This window comes from Phoxinus phoxinus (assembly GCF_949152265.1).
Source record: "Phoxinus phoxinus genome assembly, chromosome: 12".
Taxonomy (NCBI): domain Eukaryota; kingdom Metazoa; phylum Chordata; class Actinopteri; order Cypriniformes; family Leuciscidae; genus Phoxinus; species Phoxinus phoxinus.
In genome coordinates, this window is record NC_136887.1 from 25,350,321 (window position 1) to 25,376,015 (window position 25,695).

General features: G+C 38.7%; 1 long non-coding RNA gene across 1 annotated transcript in view; it reads left to right on the forward strand.

Moving 5' to 3' along the window:
* LOC307008377 overlaps window positions 1-15,891 on the forward strand; it is a 66,974-nt gene extending 51,083 nt beyond the window's left edge. Inside the window, exon 4 of the long non-coding RNA XR_013799798.1 lies at window positions 15,776-15,891. This is a non-coding gene — a long non-coding RNA (uncharacterized lncRNA). The remainder of the gene's footprint in view (window positions 1-15,775) is intronic.
* The last annotated feature ends 9,804 nt before the right edge of the window (window positions 15,892-25,695 follow it).

Genomic DNA, 25,695 nt, shown 5'->3' on the forward strand with positions numbered 1-25,695 from the left:
ACATTACATATGGAAAAACAATAAGTACTCAGCTTGGTTAAGTGTGTGCGCGCATGTGTGTGTGTGTGTGTGTGTGTGTGTGTGTGTGTGTGTGTGTGTGTGCGCACGCGTGTGTGTGAGTGTGTGCGCGCCTGTCACAGAACACCTCATCTCAGGGGGAGCTCCGGATGCTTTTTGCACTGAAGTGACGGATCTCTGTCACACCCTGTCACACACAGTCACACTCGCACCCTTTGCCTTGGTCCACACTCTGTCCCTGCATGCCCCATCTGTGTGTATGTGCGATGGTGATGCTATGTGTGTGTGTGTGTGTGTTTGTGGGATGTCAGATGTGCCCCATCTGCAGCATATGAGTTGTGTAATAAGCTCAGAGCCAGCCAAGGTGAAGGACAGCAAGAGCGAAGAAAAGTGGGGAAAGAGAGTCAGAGAGACAATCTGAGGCTTCTCCAGACATAACTGAATATTCATATCTCCAGAACTAATCCTTCGGCAGTGGTCCGTCTCCTGTGTGTGAACGTATGCCACCTGGCCTGATGTGATGGTGGTATCAGCCTCTCAATCACCTCTGCAACAGGCAAACGGTAAAGACTCTCTCTCGCAGGCACAATAATCCTGCTTTAGACATGCGCTGACACACACGAGTCCCAATGTCTCAGTTTTATCATATTTAAATCCTCAGCGACGCATTGCTCTGATTGTCTCTGCTGTGTGCTTCCTTTAGTCTGCTCCTCTCAATGTTGATGTTGAACTTTACGCTCTCAGATGGCTCATCCAGCACCACCGAACCACGCTACACCATTTTACTTGTGCTAAAAGTATCCCTGGAGAAGTTAAGACCAGCGCATGAATTATACATAGGGTATAAACATTGCCATAATGCTCTTATTATAGCATTCAATCAGCCCGGCCAAGATATTCTGCACCCAACGTGCCGACTTCCTCTATATAGCTACAATTACCGAGCTTGAGATAAAGAGATAGGCCTCATGGATAATGCTGAGAATTTCCTCCTCTCAATCAACCCTCCCTAGCATTTTTGCCTCTTTCGTTCCTCCCTGTCTTTTTTCTCACTTTCTTAAGCAGATGTTTTTTTTTTCTCCCGTCCTGTGGGCTTATAAATGAGAACGGCTGCAATCTTCATCTTAAGCTCTGAGAAATTGCATTCGTAAGAGCATGTGAATAATACGGCTGCTCCCATGTCAATGCCAAGATCTCCTTACTCGTATTGACAAAGACCTCACAAACATGGTTGGAGTGCGGAAAGGAGGATATACATATATAACGATTTTTAAATGAGTATTGTCTCTTAAAAATATTTAAAATTATTTTAATTAAAAGGATAATTTAAGGAAAAGCAAAAGACATTCAAACCAAATGAAGACTCTGAAATTCATCTTAATTTGTATTTATTTATTTTTAAATTGTTGAGGTGATAATATCATTTTATAATCAAACATTTTGTATTAATTAACAAAATAATGTAGAATAATAGTGGTCTCACATTTTTTCTTCATTTCATCTCCTTTTGTCATTGCATTTAGTGGTTGTTACATACATGTGTTTATGTGGTGTATTTCTATTTTTTCATTTCCCATCAGTCCTTCTGGCTGATAAAGACTGAAATATGTTTTCGTCCAGATCCAGCTGATTTTAGTCTGGAAGCGTCTTGGATCCTCTCTTGGGGGAAGGTTGTGTCTCACTGTATTAAAAAGACAGAGTTCTCTTTAGGCAGCCGTTTGCCAATATAAACTAAAAATGAACTCTTTGAGGATTGCAGTGAAATGTGTAATACCTTTTTATGCTCAGTACTCCTGGTTATTTTTTTAATAACATTTCTAAAAAAACAAAACATTAAAAGTATAACAAGTAGGTTATATATATGACCAAAAGTATATATTTTATGTGTCAATATATTTAAATCCAGAAAGTATTTTATGTCTGATAGAAATATAAAAATCAAAGAAAAAAAAGAATGAATTAAAAACAGTTAATGAGGTATTTTACAAGCATTCCAACAAGCGCAAATTGCAGGTGCTCAAAAGAACCCATGAAACACGGTTTGCTCTTTCTTTTTGAAGTAGCTGCTTAATTATGCCGGAGGACTTTGTCTTCTCAATCAATCTCAGCTAAGACTTTAACAGAAGCATAAAAAGATTAGTAGGAGTATGTTAAAGTGCATTGTATAATTCATGGTGCTTTGCAGGTACTTCCAAGCGTCAAAAGCTTTCTGTGGGTGTCGAGCTGAAGTCTGCTGGCAGGAGGTTGACTAAGATGTTAGCACCAGCTTGAAAAGTCTCTGAGCTTTGCAACCGGTGCGGTGTTGTTTTCAAACGGTTTTCATTTAGCACATCAGATTCAGTTTGATTAAGAAAAACTACCAGAGAATCTTTGCAGAGGTTGTTTGTTAAGGGTTTCGGTGGTTCAAACACTGCCAAAAAGTCTCGAGTCTCCCGTGCCTTTGCTTTGAAGAGCAGGGAGAACACTTTATCAACTTGACTGCTTTTTTCCTCTGATCCACGCGGTTATGTGAAAGCACATAGTCATATCTGTTCTCTGTCACTCTCTAATGTGAAATATGAGGGGAGACATTGCGTTGATCCCCTCTAATTGTCTGGAATGTTCTGGGCTGATTAGGAATTTATACTTTCAAATCCCGGCGCTCGCCAACTCGCATGTGCGTTAGGCAGCGTGTCTGTACTCTGTACCCTGTCTCACAGTAATTTAGCGAGCTGAGGTGTAACCTGTGACGCATGACATGTTCGGCAAAGATGAAAATGGAAACTCAAAGGGCCAGAATCAAATTGGTAATACTGGCTTTATCAGTGCAGACTGTCAAATGACAGCTTAAACATGCAAGACTGATAATAAGAACGTTGTAAGAGGACAGCGAGGGTTCTAGGAACCAGTTTGGGACTTATTCAGTTATGAGATATGAAATTAGATGGATAACACACTGATGAAATGAGGAAACGGATCTGTAGTGCTTTTCACAATTGTTCCAAAGCAGCTTTACAAAGAATAGTGTCTTCAGCCCAAGGCGACAGAGGCGAAGAAGTTTAAATGAATGAGGAAGTAATCTTGGGAGGAATGAGACCCACCTCCTTGGGCTGGCACATATTTAAACAATTTTATACAAAGCATGCATACATAAATATTTATTCGAACAGATATAATCCAGCCACATATTATTAATGATAACACTGAGGTCCAAACGTAACCAAGGCTCTTAAAGAGACCACAGAATGATGTTTTTGTTGAGCATGGATAAACATTGCTATAGTGACATTTCCTTGTAAGACTGAGCTTGGTGAAATTGTGACATAAGAGGTATGTAACTGGTTAGGTGGGAGAATTTGGGCCCATATAATATTCTGATTGAGTGTTGAATTTATCCTTTGCTGGCTTGCAGACTAGTCGCTGTATCAACACTGAATGTATAATTCTATCCACCAGACACTTGGAGACAAACATAGTTACATGGTGTTTTTATTTGTTTTGTGTTCCTGTGATGTTTTGGTGTGTTATTTAAATGAAACAGGACTGCATTAGCATTGCCTGTGGCACGGTTTTATTTTGATGTAACGTCCTGGTTATTACTACAACAATTTAGTTATCTTAGCTAAAAAATAAAAATCCGGAGAGTAATTGCAAGCAGTATTTTGTATGTATTGAGAATGCGTTTTGAATAGAAGACAGTGAGATGTAATGCATTTTTGCTTTAGAAATATTTTCAACCCTTTTTTTTATCTCTTTCTTTAATTCATCACTTAATCTACTCTAGTTTTTTTTTTTTTTTTTTTTTTCTGCTTCTGTTGTTGAATGTGTCGGTCTGTTTTGATTGACAGATTTAAACCAGTATTACAATATGCTCTGATTTGTCAGAACTCTCTCTTCTCTCATTTGTTGACAACTTCTCACTTTCAACTTGCTAGTATACATATGGACACAAAATATCAAAGTAACCGCCAAAATATTCATCTAATAATAACATTTAAGGTCTAAAAGTGTTGAATGTACAAATTTTTATTTTTCATATCAAAAGCTGGCAGTGGTTCATACTATCAAGCTAAAAAAAAAAGGAAGACAATTTTTGATCAACACAATAAAATAATAAAAGTAGTCCGTAGAATTTATGCACTATGGCCCAGTTCCACAGACAAGGCTTAAGATGTTTTAACTGAAAGCAATTTGCAGTAATATATCTGTCAGTGCCATTGTTTTGTCTCAAGATGCTCACTAGTAATGTTTTTTAAGGCACACTTATAAACGCTTCTTAAATGTTCTAATTGAAGTCCTGGCTTAATCTAAACCCTGTCTGCTTTAAATGTGAATTGTCTGGTTTAGAAATGTAAGATTGCTAACTTATGAGTTTACCTGATTGACACATTTAACAAATTCTAGTCTATCTTTTAATTCAATGATTTAAAAATTCATGCATGCCTTCAAATCATAGGCATCATAAATAATCTTTCTGAAGCCATGGGGTTACATTGAGGGTGGAAAATTTCAATTATTAAATGAAAATGTAATTTATAGTTATTGAAATAATAATTATAGCCTATATGATGAGACCATTTTGGTTCATTATAATGAACTGCACCTTTTAAAGGTAGAACAAAAAATTGGAAGTCAGTGTTAAATTTCTTAATCATATAATGGTTGTTTGCACAGAGAGATTGAGAGGAACATTCAAATGCATACAATGGCATCCCTCCAGATCTGAGTAGCAGAGACAGATGTTAGGTGTTGTGTCACATATGCTCTCTCTCTCTCTCTCTCTCTCTCTCTCTCTCTCTCTCTCTCTCTCTCTCTCTCTCTCTCTCTCTCTCTCTCTCTCTCTCTCTCTCTCTCTCTCTCTCTCTCTCTCTCTCTCTCTCTCTCTCTCTCTCTCTCTCTCTCTCTCTCTCTCTCTCTCTCTCTCTCTCTCTCTCATTGCTGAAGATTTCTTCCTTTAGCTCTTGCAGTGTCCTCCATTTCCCTGGGGAGCCATTACAGCGTGGCGCTCAGTGCGAGATAATGGAAGGGTAATGAATTTCCAAACTAATCTATATTAGAGCTGTTCTCTGAGTCAGGGGCCACAGAGAGATACATAGTGAGCGAAAAGAAAGAAAGATAGAAAGAGAACGAGAGGGAATGGGGAAGGGGAAGGGGAAGGGGAAGGGACATGCTCCTTGACTTTCTGTCTTTGCTGTTTGTATGACCCTCTGAACCACACAAGAACTCACTGTAGGGTAAAGATTTTTGAAAGTCTCGTGGTTAAGGTTACAGACTAGCATTAACCTTATCAGAAAGCTGCTCTCCAGACAGTGTGTTAAAACAAGCCAGGGAATTCAGTAGCACTTGGTACTGGCCTGACAATGCTCACAGATTAACTTTCGTTTGTTCTTGGGCACGCTTGAGACTTGGAAATAGAAAAGCTCATTCAGTCAGTTTTAACTATTTAAACAATATCTCATGCATAGTCCAGTTTTAAAGCTCAAATAGGTTCAAATAGGTTTATGGACAGCAGGGTAAAACTGTGATAAATGCAAATAATAACATCCCAGTCCCACTGATAACATGATCATGAATATTTGGGTTAAATCTTGAAGAAAGATAAATAAATAAATAAAACTTTGTCTCTTATGCAATGAGGATAAACATGGCTTAAGCATGTTTTGCTTTGCTTGTCCCTTATGAATTGTATTATTATATGTATCCATTTATTCTCCAAACCACTTGTTATATTATATTATAGTATATTAAATTAAATTAGAAACAGTTCCATTGTGTTTGTTTTTTATTTTCACCGTCTCCCTGCCCTAAATTAGTTTGTTAATTTATCTCCATGGTTACTAATTTGATTGGTCATTTCTCGTTAATGATAACACTGAGTTTGGTTATATCCAATTATTCACACTAAATTATATTATATTTTCTGTTAATAAAGTATTTTACGTTAATCTTCTTCATCTTGCCCTTTCACACACCATACTTAGGAAAGTGTGACAGAAGAACCCACCATAAAATGGATACGGCAGTTCAATTCGCTGCCATTGCCCAAAAAGGACTTAATTCTTGGGATTTTTCTGTAGATTTCTGCCATCTCGCTGTGCGGACAAATTACAACGATGAGACAATAAAATCTCTGTTTTGGATCGGGCTAATTACAACCACCCAGTAGACATTCCAGACACCATAGGACTTAGTTGGAGGGAGGGCGTTATCAGATGCCTGGCGAGTATCTACCCCGATCCATTCTACCACTCGACCCAGAGCCCAGCCCGCAACCACCCTGTTGCACGGAGTGACAGCAAGAGCCCCCAGCAGACGGAGGGCCAGAGCCTGCCAGCGTTACAGAATGCACCTGAGCCTGAGCACTGCGAGTCTTACCTGACGTGTGAGCAGTCCCTGTCGCCCACATTTGAGGAAGCAGTGTAGGAGTTTGACGAATTTGAGGTGTTCCCTTCCCACATCCTCGCTGCAGTGAGTGAGAGCACGCTGAACTCTGTCGATGAAATGCTGGAATTAGGAGAGGATTGTTCTTTGCCCCTGTTAATCCCTTCCTTCTCAGTAGTACCATCTTCAGATTAGCTGGTCCCTCCCAGCCTGCCTCTCCCGCCTCCTCTTCCAGTGCCAACCCAGTCTCCGTTGTCTCCAGTCAGCTCCTTTGTTCATCCTCTGCCTTATCTCTGCAGCGTGAATTCACTCGGAACATCCTGCGAGCCATCTCCGACTGGGCTGGGGATCCCCTGGCTCCGCCTCCGGCCGCTGAGCCAGTGTCTCCACCTCGGCCCGTCGCCCTGACTCCTCTGCCTTCACTCTAAAAACTCCTGGGTTATTTCTTCAACCCATTTTCTGGGTTATTTGTGTTGGGTTAAAATTATGGGTTATTTTTTCAGAGAGTACCCATTTTCTGGGTTATAGGGCTAATATTTTGACCCAATTCCTGGGTTGTTTGAGTTTCTGGGTTATTTTTCAAAGAGTAACCCATGTTCTGGGTCCCCCCTCGGCCCCTCCCCCTGCAGTTGTTCTGGAATTTTCTCACAACAGCCATTTGAAATAACCGACACTTCGCGCTCGATCCGTTTTGGCCTGTGCTTCTTCGGTGCAACTTCGTCGTGTATTCAAGGTAAGCGAGTATTTTCAGTGTTGATATAATGTAATATTTTCTGTGTCCATGTCCCCGTTGCTAGTTTAGCACCATTTGCTGAAAAAATGACCATGGCTTTGCTACGTTGAGACTAGTGTTAGCTGTGGTAACTTAATTGTGGTTGTCATGTAACGTTAGCTACGCTATCGAGAAAACATCTAACTTAACTAGTTTAAAGTCTGTGTAAAGTCTAAATAATTATGTGTTTTGAGTTTGTCAGACTAAAGAAGAAAGTGTAAACCACCCAGACAATTTGAATGATTAAAAATAACGATAGGTTCATGAAATTAGGTGACAAAATGGTTGAAATGCTTTTTACACATTGTTGAGAAATACATTTATGACCACGTTAGGCTATTTAATGTGTTTAGAAGAAAATGACTGAATTCACTTTACACTGTCTTTAAATTCTATTTTTCATGTGCTGTACTTATCTCATTGTTATAATAACGGCAATAATACGGTAACGTTAGCTAACGTTACAGTCCAGCTAACTTAGTGGCGACGTCGTGCCCATAGACAGTAAGTTAACGTATATAAACGGCTCGTGCCGCGGCTAGAGCGACGACACAATCGTTGAGTTATGTTTACCAGCTGCGCCGTGTTGTTTATCATATTATACAGTGCTCTACTGGCTGAAGTAAAACCTGTTAACCTTTGCAAGTGCGCCGGCGCACTGAAGCGTTATTTGGTTAAATAGTTCAAAGTTACTATCAGATTTAATGTTATTACCGTGACAAACTATACATCATTAAAAATATATGACTCAAGTTTCAGTATTTGACCACTATTGTATTCTGAGAAACTTATATTGACAGTTATGTCTTAATTTGTGTCAGAAGTTATGAAAAAATTAGTCCTTTAATCTGAATTATGATCGTCAGCCGCTCTCATTCAAAAAAAAAAAAAAAAATCCTGTGCTGTCGTCATGACAGCGCTTGACAAAACAACGTGCCTCAGGGCTTTTAGCTCAAAAATGTGCAGATTTAGAGAAATATTGATAGATTCTCATAGGTTTACATCAGAGTTCTATAGACAGAAATAATATTTATTGAATTTATACCCAAATGTGTCGATGTAATAATTATGAGCACTGGATACTCTGATGTACTGTGTTTTCAATCCATAAGAGCAGCCTGAGGGAGCCCTATGCACATGTAGTCCATATATGGTACACACGAAGAAGTCATAATCATGTGACATTCTAGGACGTCCCTGACATAAACAAAGCTAACAGAGATCGCTGTAACATGCAGATAAAGACGTTGTGAAGACAATAAACATGATTGCAATGATATTTGATTGACCTGTGTTCTTCGAGCCATGCCAGGTATTTTCATAATAATAGATTATATTTATAATGTAATGCTAATGGATATAGACTTTATCATCGTGCAGAATACTATAAAAATAATATATTGTTAGTCAAATTTTTTAATCTGAAGCCCAATCAGATCACAGAAGGTTATTTAAAACAGCCAGTCGTTAGTAATTATAATGCAGACAAAAGAAAAGCATATTTTATGCTTTTAGTACAAAGGGTTCATGAACTGTTTCAGTTTGGGTATGCCATTTCTGAGGATTTTTCAAAAGTGGGGATGCAGCCTAACAGGTTAAAGAAGCGGGTCAAGTCTTCGAATTGTTGCTAACCTCTATATTGCTATGTTTTCTCCAGGTCATTTTAAATGGACAGCTTTGCCGCTGATGTGCCAACTGAGTGCTTTCTGAGCTGATAGAGAATTTTAAAGGTGAGCATTTTACTCTTACTACCCTTATATCATCTCTCTACACCTAAAAAAATGTATTTAATTGGGTTTAAATGTGTCTGTGCAAGATTCTGTGAAAGTCACAACTTCTTCAACAGTGGAGTATGCATATCTATATAACCCTTATAGTTAAAAGATACTTGTGCCTTGTCTTTAAGCTGTTTTGCATAAGAATAGGCCAGATATTCACCTTTGCATTAATGTCATTACACTTGTTAATGAAAGAAAAGATGGACAGTAGTATAGACTGTCATTCACACTAAATGGGCAATGCTGCAAAATAACCACATTAGTTAACTAGGAAATTGGGCCACGTTAAAAAACAACAACACAACATTCCCTTAAAAGTGATTATTTTTTAGCTTTATAATCAAAGAGTGTCTGGTGAGTGGTTCACAATTGTCTCGACTTATTAGTAATACTCATGTTGTCTTGTTTTCTGTCTTTCAGATGAAGACATGGATGAGGAGGCATTTCTTCTCTTAGATGAGGACACTATCAAAAATCTTGTCCCCAAAGTTTGTCCCAGGCTTAAATTCCTAAAGCTCTCCAGAGACTTTAAAGGAGAATTACGGCGAAAAATGAACCTAGAGGTAATTAACACATGGTTACCGAGTCGACCGTTCTTTGGGATTTGGTTTCATGATAATCGAATGTAAAGAGTTTTATCTCTAAAAACTGATTATCTTATAACGCTATATCGAATATAAGTAAAAAGAAATCGTTATTTAAATACCACTAACAAGGCTCAAAATAGCCTAACACTAATACGGTAGCATAATGAGGGTCCCTACATGCAAACCGAAGCATTGAGAACTTTGTAAGTGTACAGACAGTTTAAGAAGAAGATACTTTATAAAGACAGTACATTACGCGTATACAGGCAGGAGCCATCTTGGAAAACAGACTCGACCAGTCGAGCCATGAACGCTGTGCTAAGACAGCTGAACTGTGACTTTAACCTATAGACCAGCTCACGTAGCACGGCGTTCGTGGCTCGACTGGTATGTACTGTCTTTATAAAGTATCTTCTTTTTAAACTGTCTTTACACTTACACAGTTCTCAATGCTTCGGTTTGCATGTAGGGACCCTCATTATGCTACCGTGTTAGTGTTAGGCTATTTTGAGCCTTGTTAGTGGTATTTAAATAACAATTTCTTTTATATATACTAGCGTTATAAGCTAATCAGTTTTTAGAGATAAAACTCTTTACATTCGATTATCATGAAAACACATCCCAGAGAACGGTCGACTCGGTAACCATGTGTTATTAACCCCTAGGTTCATTTTTCGCCGGAATTGTCCTTTAAAGGACAAGTTCTGTATTTTACACTTAAAGCCCTGTTTTCAGATCATTTCTGATGAAATAGAACGGTTAAGATTGAAATTTGGACACAAGCTGCTGTCCCGAGAATTTTTGGTTTCTGTGGTAGCACCCCCACCTCCACAATGGCTGCATAGGTGCACTGGAACAATCCTACGATTAACTACGATAAAACCTGTTGAAAAGCATCTTTTGCAGCGATTTTTGTATGAGCATATCAGTGAACACCCCGGACCACTCGGTAAGTTTCACGTCTTTGTAATCTTAACCGTTTTATTTCATCAGAAACAGAAAATCTGAAAACAGGGCTTTAAGTGTAAAATACCGAACTTGTCTTTTAAGCCTTAAATTCAATCCAGTTATTGAATGTTGTCGAATGTTTGAGTTGTTTGTTTTTCTATTTTTTCTTTCCAATATTGTTATTACAGTCTGACCTAAAATAAATATGAAAATAAATATGTCCAAGTGTGTGTGTTTTTTTTTTTATATATATATATAGTTTAATTTAATGCAATAAAAATGTAAAAGTGCTTGAAGTGTGTAATATAATTTAAAACAAAGTTTTATTTTCTGAAATAAGGCATACTGGCATAGTAACCCAAGTTAGGTTATTTTTGACCCAACTCCTGGGTTAAAAAGGGACCAACTAATTTCTGGGTTATTTAAACCCAGATATTTGGGTTGTTCTTTTGACCCAGAAATTGGGTCAAAAAGAATAACCCAATTTTCTGGGTTGAAATAACCCAGAAATTAGTTGGTCCCTTTTTAACCCAGGAGTTGGGTCAAAAATAACCCATTATGGGTTATTTTTGACCCAGGAGTTTTTAGAGTGTTCACTCCTTCCTAACTGTTCTGGGAACCATCGGGCTCACGACTCCACCGTGCTCCTTCGGCCTACCGGCTCCACCTGGGATAGACATCGCTAGCCCATTGCCACGGACTTGTGAGCCGTCCGCTACACTTCGGCTCTCCAGCCCTTCGGCTCTGTCTGGCTCCATTTTCCCTCAGGCTCCGTGTCAGTCCTCAGTCACACTGGTTCTGCCACAGCCCTCCGGTACCCCAGTTCCACCTCAGGGGGGTCGCTGTTGCAGCTTCGTCACGTCCTCTGAGGCCTGCGATGTTGCCCGATTCCAGCAGTGCTCCGTCTGCGCCCAGGTTTCCACCGGCGTTCATCTTAGCAAAGCAGGACTATTATATTATATTATATTAGTCACATGTATGGTGGTAATAAATAAGTTGTTGCATGGCACGGGTAATCCAAATAAACACTTTAATAAAACTAATAATAATCACAGGTAATACACAACACAAGAAACTCAAACCACTAGATAACGACGAGAACCGACAAAATAATGAACAAAACAGGGAGTACTTGTACACAGAGAACTACACTAGATACATATGGAATTAATTGGTAACCCACTATAGGTGACAAACAAGGAGAATTTACTAACTATAGAAACGAGAACTGAACTGATAGGAAACATAGGAACATGAACACAAACACAATGAAACAACATAACCCTGACAATTATGTAAGTTATATATTAATTATATAAGTTGTGTTGGGTCGCTGCTTGTTCAAAGAATGACAATGCAGGATATTCAATCATTTGTTTACAACCCAGCATAGGAGATAAGTATGAATATGTAAAACTGTTTACTAAATTAAAATAAACGAGCAACTGCATGAAAAGTAGGATTAATTGCTATCATAAAACAAATAAAACGTGTTCTTGTGTCCCAAATAAATATTTCAAGGTATTAAAAAAAAAAAAAAAAAAACTTAGTTGAGAATGTTGTAAAAATTGTTAGCTTCATCTGTAATATATGGGATAAAACCCAAACTCAAGTCTTTTCAAATGTCAGAGAAATGTTTGATGGCATCCCGTCAACAGAATACAATAGTCTTTGTTCGCAGTGCAACTGGTTGAAGTGATTTTATTAAGATACGTGGATGCCCACATAAAATGTAATTAGATGCCGCACACTTTTTTTCTTATAATCATTGGCAGTAACACTAATTCAGAAACTCCAAGTTGAAGATTGCTTTCTAAAGGACTGTGCATGTATCAGAGAAAAGGAGAGCGGGAGAGGGGAAAAGGAAGATTAGTTCTCTCACTTATGAGAGGGGCTAGTGACTTCATTAATTTGGGTCTGACTGATGAGAGGGTCAGAGGCGCTGTTTGATGCATACAAAATGACTGAAGACTCAGGCAGGCACATCTGCACACGTGTATGTGTGTGTGGTAGTCTTCGAGCCTTCCCAAATAATGACACACGTGCTTACTAACTTACTCAAAACCACCTGCAGCCAACAAATAGCATCAACCAGAACTGAAAGAGGATATGTAACATCTCATGGTTGTGTGGTTTTCAAATAACCCCCTCTCTTGGATCCCCTCTCAACTCTGGCTGGAGGTTTTAATGGACTGACAGATTAAGTGGAGTCCAGCAGACACCATCAGTCTAATGAGAAACAGATGCTGTCCAGATGAGAGCTAAGACCGTGGCACTAGCCAGCTCTCTCTGCCAGGGCAGGGAGTTGGCATGTTGACATGCAATGCAACGGTACCGAAAACTACCCGTTAGACATTGCCAGTTTTGTCAGATCTCCATTTGCAGCCTTTAAAGAGTATGATTGGTGCTGCAGGTGGGCTCATCAGCCCAACTAGACCACCCTGTAATCGGACCAGCACATATAACCTGTATTTAAAAAAATAATAATAATAATAATTCCTCTACACAGAGTTGGAACCGGATAGATAATTCCCATAAAACAATGATAAGCCTACAAACATATCATTGGGTGAACTAAACACAGTTTAGGATAGTAAAACCTAAAATCACGTGGGGACCAGCCAGCAGTCTCCACGAGGGAAATGGATTAATAAACATACTAAATTATGTCTTGGAAAAATGGAGAAAAATGCAGAAAGTTTTCTGTGATGGGTAGGTTTACGGGAAAATAGAAAATACAGTTTGTACAGTATAACAACCATTACAACAGATAATAATAAAAATGATGATACATCAAGATGATATAGTGTGTTTGCATTTGTCAAGCAACCCTATGTAGTATTAAGTGTTTGTTTAAATGCTTTTAAAACACCTTATGGCCTCTATCACGCACTGCACAGAGACAGTTTGATGACACACTTGCATCATTGTAACTCACTGCCTGTCTGACTTGTATTTTCCTGGCTGACCAGCTCTGGCATATCTCTGGCCTCTCAGCCGGAGGGGCTTTCAATCAGGGCGCCGGGGCTGGAACAAACGATCGGAGCAGGGCTGATCCAATTCTGTGTGCCGGGCTGCGAAGGGGAGGAGGGCACTCTTAAACTGATTGTGTTTTCTCCTCAGGGTCCTGTTCCGGCCTTCCCGAGGAACGACCCGCAATTATGACTGCTGACAGGCTTTAAGTCAGTTTCAACCTGACGTCTTTATCAAAATAAAGTGCCGCTCCATTACCACTGGAGAGGAGAAAAGTGAGGAGAGGAGATGGGTTTGGGGAGGATGCTGCCTTTCTTCCGTGTATGTGCAATATCTTCGATTGCTGCCCTCTCTTGGGTAAAAAAAGAAAATAAACCAAACCTAAGGATATTTTCCCGAGCAGGTTTAGCTGAAGCGTGGAGGCCATGCATTTGACCTTGCTCTGGTTGAGGATGACTGCTAAATTGCTGTATTGATTGATTTAGTAATCATGGTTCGTTCAACAAGTCCATCGCCGCATCCCAACTTTTCGCCTGTTCAACTTTATGGCTTTAAAGGCGTAATTTACTACACCACATAAGGTTATCTAATGCACGCAGGCAAAGGAGAACACTCTAAATTCAAAACTGTTACTGCTCCAGTGGTTCAGAGAGAATTGGTAATTAGACGTACAGTAAACACTGCAGTTATTATTATTATTTTTAAAAGTTTAACAGATAATTACTGTCCTATAATCGCATACCGTAAGTCGTTCCAGAGCTGGGATATCAGAGGAGGAAATAAATAGAGATCTACAGGGAGAAGTGTAATGGAATTTTTAAATATGAATACAAAACAATGACTTTTGAACTCTTGAATAATGAACCACTTTTTAATCTTAGACAGCATAAAAATTCAGAGGTCTGGTTTCTCTTGTGTTCTTTCCTAAAAAGAAATCGGTTATAACTCAATTAGGTTTCTCAATTTAACATGTTAATTTAGTGTGATTTTTTTTTACAAAAAATACACCACTCATGACACAAGATGCAGAAAACAGGCTAAATCTGATGCATAACAATTAAAAGTATTGATTTATGTAAATCATTTGAATAATTTAATCTGCATATCATTTAATTGATTTGCTTAAATTTGTATTTGATTGACAGTTCTAAACTTAATATATTCCGGTGTACAATAGTCCTCCACAAGTGAGCTGCTGACAGTCTAGACAGTCTATTTTACACTCAGCAGACCATTTGCATTTTCTAATCCCCGTGAAGCTGCTATTTCCTTAATTGTCATAAAGTCACTTAAAACATTTCCAACTGTACCTGTGATGACCTCCCGCATGCACTGAGAAGGCACTGCTAGAAAACTGCTGACTGAGAGAGAAAAAAAGGAACAAAAGACTGAGAGAGATTGGAAAACAGAGGAGAGTTTGTTTCTCTGTGCACGCTCAGGTGTGTGTGTGTGGGTGTGCGTGTGTGTCTGTGTGTGTGTGTGTGTGTGTGTGTGTCTGTGTCTGTCTGCCTATAGGTTTGTGCCAAAGTGTGTGCCTGAGTGACCTGCCTTTGGGCTCATTGACCCATGATACTCTCTCGGCCAGTCTAGTTCTGCGTGTCACTGTCTAAGGGTCACACACATGGCTGGAGAGCATCTATGTGTGAGACAAACTCCCCTCGTCTCTTCCGCCCTGCCAATAAAGTGAGCCGTTCCGTACGCCCAGGATGTGACCTTGTCTACCATTACGCCATAAACCACAGCCAGTAGAATAGAAGCATTTAGTCCACTGCACAATAGCCCTCTTACACTCATTCAAGCTGCACATCTACCACACAGCCTTTTAACACACGTCACAGTGGTATGCGGGCACAGTGCACCAGAATAGACCACAGATTGAAGAAAACAATCAGATGGATTTATGTACTGATGTGTCAGATTACTATTTATAGCAGGGCCAATTGAATACAAGAACAACACTAATATACACCTCAAAATTACAGCGGTTATTTAAGATGCATGTCAAAACTTGTCACGTTGTCAGAATTGTCACGTCAAAAGCAAGTCTGTGTTTATCAGAAAAGTGCAAACCCTTTCGTACTAGTTTCTAGATTTGGTAATGCTTTTCCAATTTTTGCATTTCCTTCCATATGTATGAAATAAAATATGAATGATATGTTAAAAGATCAAGGTAAGACTGTGTGACTTGAATAGTTGCTATATTAATGGATAGTTTAAATAGCATCTATGTTTCAGTTCTCATTCCACTGAATGAGTGACAGAAAGTCATAGAAAATGAAAATTATGTCCTCTTTTACTTACCCCCATGTTGTTCTGAACCGGTTTTCTTTCTTCTGCAGAACACAACATTGGACCCCACTGACTTTCAATATGTGGACAAACAAAAAAGACATTTCAAAATATTGTATCTTGTTGCAAAGTAGAAAGGAAGCAGGTTTGAAATTAAATGAGGGTGAATAGTTGTAATATTTGGGTGAACTATTTATTTTGTGCATTTTCTTTATTTATATGATTGTCACACATGTAGTGGAAAGAGTTCTGAAACAAAGATTCATAGTATATTTTATGTTCAAATGTACCACATGTTGTGGGTTATTAAGAGAAAGGCATTAGCAATTCAGTTTGATTTACAACTTCTGAAACGAGCCAGTCCAACATCAATTCAGTCCCGTGTGCTAATTTTTTTCATCAGTTCGTTACGGGGGGTGTTTTTTTCCCCAAGAGGGACATCTCATCCATCACTGAAATGACATAGTACATCATGAAGTCTTTTTTTCAGTCCATTGCTGTCATTGTCAAGAGTCAAGAGAGGGGAATCTTGTGAGCATAAAAATACTTGCACCCCATTGACAGATTTACCGGTGCACTTTGTCCAGGTTCCATACAGTAAAACATCTAAACATGTCTGGCAGTCCTTCTAGACGAGCTGCTAAAAAACACACACACACACACGCATCGATTTCACCGCCTCACCTCGCAAACGAGTAGACAGGCGAAAAATGTTGATCAATGAAAATGAAAGATAAATCTAAATGCAAATAGCCCTGCACTTTCCAGCGCATTAATGTATCTATTTGCAAGTCTTAGAAGCTGATAGCCACGCTGGTTTGATATCTGTTCGTTTCCTCCCATAGAAGCAATAAATGTCCGCATGCCATCCTGAAAATTTAGTGCCGAGGGAGAAATTTGACAGTGGAAGAAGCAAACACCATTGTAAATGAGACCGGTATGAGTGAAGGTGAATGTATGAAGAAAAAGTTGACCTAAACTGACTATATATCTGTGTGCCTGGTGTGCACACGTGCATGTGGTGATTTGACTGACAGGAGGACAGTAAATATCCCCCCTGCGGAAGTTAGAAGTCCGACACCAGCTGATCCAATCAGATGACAACTAGGATTTCATAAGATGTCAGAGAGAACAAGCACATCCATAGTCCGTATGCCAGGTTATCGCACATATCACACATATTTCCTTTGTCCCTTCTTTTCTGCTCTTTAATATAAAGCAATATAGAGTTTGTCTAGGACAATCTGAAATACTCTTCTGAAAAACAAATGAAACTAGTCTTAGCTGGTCTAAGTGAGTCTCCAAGCATAGTCAAGCTGGTCTAGCTATTATTCTCAGCCTGGCCAAGCTGGTGTTTAGCTGGGCTTGTCTCCCAGCGTGACCAGCTGAAAAGTGCCCAACACCCCTGTAAAATCAACAACACATCTCTTTTATCAAGTTGGGAGACCTGCTTAGACCAGCCTAAGTTGGTTTAAGATGTGTGTTTGTTTATTTATTTTTTAAGCAGGAAACATGAATTTGCATTGAGCTTATAGCAAAGCCAAGTCAGGGGTTAGATAGACGGAATGCATGAACTGATAAAATATATTCGCAAGTTGCTTTGGAAAAAAGTGTCTGCCAAATGCATAAAATGCTAATTTATTTTGGTTAGAAAAAAAAAAACATAACTAGAAATGTCCCAAACCATATTATTAGACTGTGAGGAAAAGTGAATGACAAATACCTTCTTGATTGGCTGTGTAAAAACAATTAGACCTCGATTAGAAATTAACCGCTATGTGGAGCGAGAGACTCCCATTCTCCCCATGAATTAAAGCATAATTGATTGGATTGAGATGATATTTAATGAAACATGTATTCCATCATTTGACAAATTACGTTAAGCACTACAGCACCTGAGCTGAAGGCCGGACCGTCCTGACCCGAGCCCGAATAATTGTACTGGTTTTCTTTTATGTTATTCAAACACACTAGAGTTGATCATTTTAGTCAGATCTTCTTTTCTGTCTGAGCTTTAAATTCAAAAGCTATGTGCCGTATAACATGTTCCATTCCATTTCGTTTTTTCGAGTTCATTTCGTCCTCTTTTTTGTGATATTACAAGGTAAGCCTTGTGATAGCTGATGTTTAAAGAGGTCAAATGTCTCTCTGCCTGTCTTGTTTAGTGAAATTGGAGGGAGAGGTTCCTGTTTCGAATGTCATGCTAATGAACGCTAAGCTTAAGGTCTGTGTTAAACTATGAAGTGTAGGTAGATCACCTCTCCCCTTATGCATGACCTTTTTCTGTTCATTTCAGCCGTCTGAGCCTCCCCAACGTGACACAATATTATGCTACAATGCGTTTGACTGAGCTCAACATGTACAGAACCCAGAATATTCTTGTAATTGCACATAGCTGCCAAATTAAGATTCAAAGATATTACATTATTATGGAAAATGAAAGCATTGGATAGGAATGACAAAAAGTGGCTGTAGAAGTCAATACATGATTTGTTTAATTTCTATATAATTAAACATGAGCATATGAACATATGCAACTCCATTTTGCATTTGATGTAGACTACATTCTTACATCAGTTTGCACCGTTTTTAAACTTGTTTTTCTATGTACACATGAATTAGCTGACATCTTTGACTGTTACGTCCCATGTAATGATGACCGCCATGTTTTAGGATGATATGCCAAGTTAAAAGCAGTTCAGTTGTTAAAAACACATCTTGATACACCAGTCTGTTCCACTTTGTTGCCAGGCACATCAACTCAAAATATAAAAATGGCTTTTAAAGCTTGAATTGACCGTTCACAAAGACCCGCCCCCTTTAGCTACTGTTGCTACCATGTTCCACACGCAGTGAAAAATACAGCGTGGAGCATAGTTGACGCTGTAGAGCATCAGTTAAAACTGCTTGTGAACCGATCATCTCTTCCTTCTTAATTTATAGCATCAAATAAACATGAATGAACATAAGAAGGAATGTTGTTTCAACCGCGGAAAGACGTCAGGACACTCCGTTTTTCAAGTTCAAATCCTCCCATGTTAATCTACTAACTCTCCTGACTGCTTTGTTGGCCAAAATGGCGGATGGCGAAGTATTATTGGTCAGATCTCCTGTCAATCAAGCTCCCTGCAAAGGGTCAATTGCCAGGATGATAGGAAACCCCTTATTTTGGCATTTACATATGGGTCAGGAGGCATGATAAATTGTGTCTTTTTTATTGTGTTATCACAGCTTTTCACATCAAATTGATGCATTAAATTAGCAAAAATGTACAAAACATAATTATAATTGGTATCCTTATCACACCAGCCATAAACATCTGGAGTAAGAGACTGCGACAAGAGTGTGCCTTTTTCATCACAACACAGGTTCTGTTCTGCAATCATTTATATCTCAATGTAAGCTTCAAACGCCCAGCTTTCCCATGTTATCTGATTTCCGTCATATGATATATTTGCCTGTAATTACTAGCGGAGGAATGCTAATGCAATCTGTGAGTGATTAGATTGACTTTGTGGCCACGATTACTTCCTCTGGCTTTTCTACTAGAAATTTAATTCGCACCGGTTGTGAATACAAGCACAGTGTATAAAATGAGATGAACGCTCAGATGATAAGTGCATTTGTGCTCCTTTGGCGTAGCCCCCCGGCATCCCCCTGCGCTTCTTATGCCAACAGAATTTGTTACGAGGCCACGAGTTCAACCGAGCGATCGCCTGCCTTTGACGTTCCTTATTCTCAGCGGCTGTGCTGTAAGGACAATGAATTCTGCTAGTATGGCTGTAATTATTTTATAGCTTTCTGTGTCTGCTGTGCATGCTTTGAATAAGTCGTCTGTCGGGCCCATGTTGCACTCACGCTGGGAGTACAGCAAACACCCTAGCGCTCATTGGCGATGAATTGAGTTGACATGCTTTTTCTTTGACTCAATCCCTGTTCTTTTCTGTGTTAAGACCAGGTCTTTTTCCTTCCCTTATCGCACCCCCAGCTTCCCTCTCTCCGCTTAAATCTCCTTAAATCCCTGGCTACCTACAGGCTACGGCTGCATTTCCTAGCGCACTAAAGTACACTCCATTCACCAAAAGGTCTCCTAGCAACCACTTCCGTTCTTTTCCGTTCCTCCTGAAAGGGATTTTTTTGGAGAGTGTACCAAAGATGTATGTGAAGTATGTGTGAATAATGAAGCGGATGAAGGAGATGTTCTGGATAATTTAATCTCAGTGTGTACGTGGATATCTGCGTATCTGGCCTCACCGCGCTTGTTTATCTAATTGTGCAAAAAAACTCAAGTTTATGACTATGAAAGTCCCATGCAGCACTGTTTTCTGTCAAATTTAGGGTCAAATGCTTGGCAGGACATCTTGTTTGTCACGGTTAGTGTTCGTGACTGTTCCATTGAGTGCAAGCACGATTAAGCCCTCGCAGAGCCGAGCATTAAGGAAGACAAACTGTACGGATTAAGATGAGCTATAAAAATGGATCCTGTGAACTTTCGGGCGGTGAACTCCGGGTTAACAAGGAGGCGGTGAGCTGCAGAGATTTCACTAGGTTGAGGTCAGTGTACGTTCACAGAGTTACCTTGAAAAATAGCAGAACCCAAGGGAGTGTCCCTAGATTTGGCTTTGAGTTTGACTTCATACCAGGCTCGGATATCTCAGACTCATCCCCTTCTCGGTTCTTCATTTATCTTTCAAACAAATGTGTGTAAATAATAATGAATCAGTGATGGATTTCTCAACTGGTCAATGCAGGCCTACTTGAGCATTCCAACCCTCCAGCCTGAAAACATCCATGACACCTCTGGACAGCTGGGGTTTGTTTGGCAGCCTCTTCTCTTATCCATTCCTCCTGGGAAAGGAGGATGAGAAGGATACAAAGTGCATTCATTCAAGAACATTCATTCACGCTGTAAACCTCTTGTATCCCTGCAAATGCAAAATCAATCCACAAAAAATGATGAGGCACCAGTTCTCCTCAAACACTGGAGTAATAAAGAAAACCATCAATATTTACAGAGCAAATGAGAGTAAGGAAATTACAAAATGTGTCTTTTCCAATGCTCTATTGATGTGGTGCCTGCTCTGCATATATAAACAAGAGCAAATCTGCCTCGTCCATGAAATGAAAGTTGTATGGGGTGAATCTGAGAATGTTCTGGAAAGAATGATTTGTATTAGGATGTTTTGAGTTATGTGACCTAATTTGGTATTTTTAAAGATGGTTCAGATTCTGGTTCCTTCATGATTCCATTAACAAATGTGTAATACTTTTGTGGAAGCAATAAAGTCAGCTTCTCAACCTGAAGCAGACTTTGTTTTGCAATGTTTTAAAGACAAATTTGTTACAGCAAAACAGAACATCCTTTGGCTCTCCTTGGGGTTCATTGAGAAACTGCAGGGGTTTCATGAATTAATGTAGGCTAAAGATTTGAAATAATTACTAGAATCATAAAAATTCATAAATTAATTCAAAATTAATATAATGTTTTATTTTTTTACATGCATGTCATTCCACCATTAACCGACATCAGAGAGCCGTGAATGTGTTACATTGAAATATTAACCTAAATCAGCCAAGTGAATATGTTTCTGGAGACAGAAAATATTTGGAATCCCTGAGATATGCTAATAGAACTGTCTTGTAGTTCAGTGAGTCAATGAGATGTCAATTCCACAACTGCTCTGACAGAATCATTTAGTGAGCCATTTGATATCAGTGAGTTCAAGACTTATTTTTGAGTAAAAGAAAAAAGAACAATTCAATTGTTTTAGTTAACGAGTCATACATTTATGAATCATGGTTGTATTTTGTTATTTCTTTCTTTTGTGTTCAATTCAGACTGCAACCTCTTAACTAAAACATTGCTTTTTGGAGATAAAGCAATGCAGGATACTATATAATAGTCCCTTTTATATTGTATAAATAATTATAGTATTTTAGTACAGTATTCTATTCTCATCGGTGGAAGAAGTTAGACATCCAAGAACCTTTAACAAAACCAGAAGTTATGAAAATAATTAGGTTTCAGTAATACTTCTCAATATTATTTTTCATTGACCCAGTTCTTGATTACCAACCCTTATTTAGAATATTAAATTAAAATTAAACTCTCATGAGAAGTCTATGAAGCATTTAATTGTCTTCATATTAGCTTGTTTATAAAAATGATTGATAATTAGTAAAAATGAGATATGAAAGAATAATTCACAGAACAGTAATATAACAGTAATGTTAGCATGGCTAATGTCCATTAACAGGGCTAAGTGTGAGCTGAATTTGCACTGATCTAGAGGAGTTAATAATAAACATTAGATTACCATGTAATACTGGATGAATTAAAAACATCTCTCTTTAGAATAAAGATATATCTCATCTCACTTTAAAGTAATGACTTTGAGGCATTGCTGTATGCCTGCTATCAGTGTTTACATCTCTCAGAAGCATTTATGTTATCATCATGTCAAGGCATGATGTCAAGGACTAATATTGTAACGAAATGTGGCTATAATGAGCACACGGTGATACAACAATACACATGCTTTAATGAATGGATCCAAAAGGAACACTTAGGAGTAACTTCAGAAATTGAACAGCCATGTAAACCGAAACAACAAAACAAAGAACAGAGGAAACTAAGGGATAACACAGATAAAACAAAGAAACTAAATGAACAACAAGTGAATATAATCCAATCAGAAACCATCGAAACTAACTAGCAAACTGAACTCAGGAAACAGCTCCATATAGAGATATATACACATTTCTCATGTGGCAACACATCGAACTATATTGACCTTGTTATATGAATGTAAAAACGTGAATGTAATGCTTATTTTATGCAGATAGCTGTAGCTTTAAGCACATGCACCACTGAGTCATCTCCAGTGACAAGTGATTTGCAGATCTTTTTTGGAAGTTCATTATCAAAAACTTGTACTGGTGCCGAAGCGATCGCTGTTTTACAAAGACGTGCATATAATCCACAACAGGAAGCAAAGTGCACTGGGGTTAGCCTATTTGGTACCCACAATGCACTGCTGACATGGCAGTCCATCAAAGGTGCGGCTCTATAGAGCCCGAGCCCCCACAGCTGAAAAGAACAATTACCACTTCTATCACTTCCTCTAAATTAGCATTCATTTGAGATATGATTTACTACAAAGAAAAGCCATTTTTCCCTAATTTTCTCTCCCTTTCTTCCTAGCCTTTCTTCTCATCTCTTGTCTGTCGTTTCTCTGCGGGAGCGGGTTAATGTAGTAACATTTGTATTCTCCTCTTGAGTCTCAGACAGGCGATGAGGATCTACGGCAGGTCAAGTCAGACTCTCTCTCTCTCTCTCTCTCTCTGTCTCTCTCTCTCTCTCGCGCTTTCTCTCAGTTCCTCAATCCTCCCTACCTCCGCCTCCTCCCTTTCTCTCATCCGTGGCTCTTTGAAGAGATAAAGATGCTCTAATTGCATTTGCATATCGTGGCTCGTGGGTCGTGACTCTTGGCCACGTGACGTGTGGGCAAACATGAAAAACACATCCAGATCTCCTCCCCTTTCAACTGTGTTTCTGTATTCCTGAGCCTGGGCCTGCTTCGTGATTTAAAAAAAGAGTCCTAAATCACGTAAACGTTGCTAAGATTTGCTTGATTATTACTGTATGGTGCTTCAGTCCCATTTACATTCTTCCCAATATACACTGGGGTGATAATATGGATGCATTGTTCTAGTCAGTCAGTTTGCCTGTTTTATTTACATTTTGTTGTTATAGTAACGCCTTGTCTTTTGATGCCAGGATGAGTTTGTTCCTTCCCGTTTGCATGTGCCACGTGTTGACATCTGTGTGTGATGGTATAAGGTATTTAATATACTTTTTTTTCTTTTTTTTTGGTTCTCCATGACTTGTATATGCGATAAAACATATTACAACAAACAATTTGAAACTGTGCAAATAAAAGACTCTTCACGGGAACCCTTTTCAGATGACATTTAACAAACCTATATAATGAATTGTTACAAATATGGGAGATTTTAGATGCCGCCAGTTTGACATTTCAAGTTCAGTCAAGACATTAGCTTAATTTTTTTTTTGTTACATGTACAGGTACCTGCATTCCCTACATTATGGAGAGCATGTCCCCACAATGATACCAGTAATTTATGAAAAAATGTTCAGTCCCCATGAGGAAAACATTATAAAATCATATTACATTTTGAAAGTTTTTTTGAAAATGTCAAAATGCAGAAAGTTTTCTGTAATGGTTAGAGTTAGGGGATTGAATATACAGTTTGCACAGTATAAAAATCATTATGCCTACGGAAAGTCACTATAAAACGTGTGTGTAGTGCTACTGTTGTCTGTAAGTATGGGCCTCTGGCGTTTATACATAGTTGTGCATTCAAGCAGGAATTTTCCAGTCTAATGTTTGCCACTTGTGTACACAGAAACTTTCTGGCTTTCAGATCACTCAAATGGTGGAAAATGTAAAAATTAACATTTGATTATTTCTTTAGTGTCTCAGGCACACTCGTCCTCTTTCTCTGTCTTTTAGCATAGCCTGTGGAAGTTTGTTACATTATATTTTAACGTCTGTGCTCTTTGATATAATATTTTCAAAATGATATGCTACAAATGAAAGAATCAAAGACTTTTAATGTTCCTAAATATTGATAAAACAAATTGCAGAAACACACATTTTAATAATTAACATACGTCCAGTAAAACGCACATATACAAATCGATGACTCATCTTGGAGTACAGATTTTTGTCCAATCAGATGCTCTCAAGAATGAGAATGTCAGAAATTAGCAAGTTTCAATGTTTCTAACCTGGACATTTTTGTCATATATCAAAATCAGATGATACAAGTCTTGTCTCTTAACATCCTTTTTAACGTGATCACTCATCAAATTATACTTTTTACTTAAAAAAAAAAAATTGTACCACAAATACTTTTTTATTTGTATACAGACTTGTAGAGACATGTATGATAGGGATTCCATATTGAGGCAATAGGTTAAACTGATGGTGTTACAATCCTCCACAGTCTCCTCTGCCTAACACAATTATCATTTCTTTCTTCCCTCACTCTCTCCTGACAAGGTTTTGGGTTTCCCCCTATGTTTGCTTTCGTAGCTAACTCTATTCCGCAGTCTCAAACAGGTAAGAGGACACAAATGTCAACAAATGTGCTGGAAAGGGTCAGAACACCAGCGGGCGTTTAGTTTTTCAGGGAGCCTTTGCCAAAAGCCAATTAAGTGATGATAGCATAAATAATCTTAGAATATAATACCCTGTTTTTGCAAGCTTTAACCTCTTGTACAAACATACTGACTTCAGGTATCATGTATACAGGTAGAATCAGGTATAATTAGGAAGTTTGTGCCAACAGAAATCCTTATTATGAGCTCCAATTATGTCCAATCTGTCTCCATTTCAGAATACCAGACTGCACAGTTTCATGGCATGAAGATGGAGTAAAATGTCAGAGTAATTTGTGCTAAATCAAGGCATGCCTTAGAAGCCCAGTGCTGTTGTTGCATTTTAGGAGCATTAAAGTTGTGTTGCACTCTCCTCATGGAAATTAATGATTTGAGAGTCGAGGTCACACGTGTGTTTGTGTGTGTCTGTGAGTCTCACGCTACAGAGAAGAGGAGCATTAACAATGAGGCTCAAAGCCATTATTACACACAGCACTGTCAGAACAGCACTCAAAGAGTTTACCACTGAGAATAACACACACACACAACCCACCGCTCAAACCCGAACCATTTGAGACCAGCAGTAAAGAGCTGTTACAACTATACTTTGATCTGCGATATGAAATGATGCATTTCACATACACATTCAAACAAAACACACACACACTCATTGTCAGATGAGAATTGAGAATGTAATGGTGCATTGCAGGTGTAGCCTCAACAGCCCATTTGTCAGGAGAGGCATTCAATTAGAGATGAGAGACTGAGAGCCCGCCAGAGAGA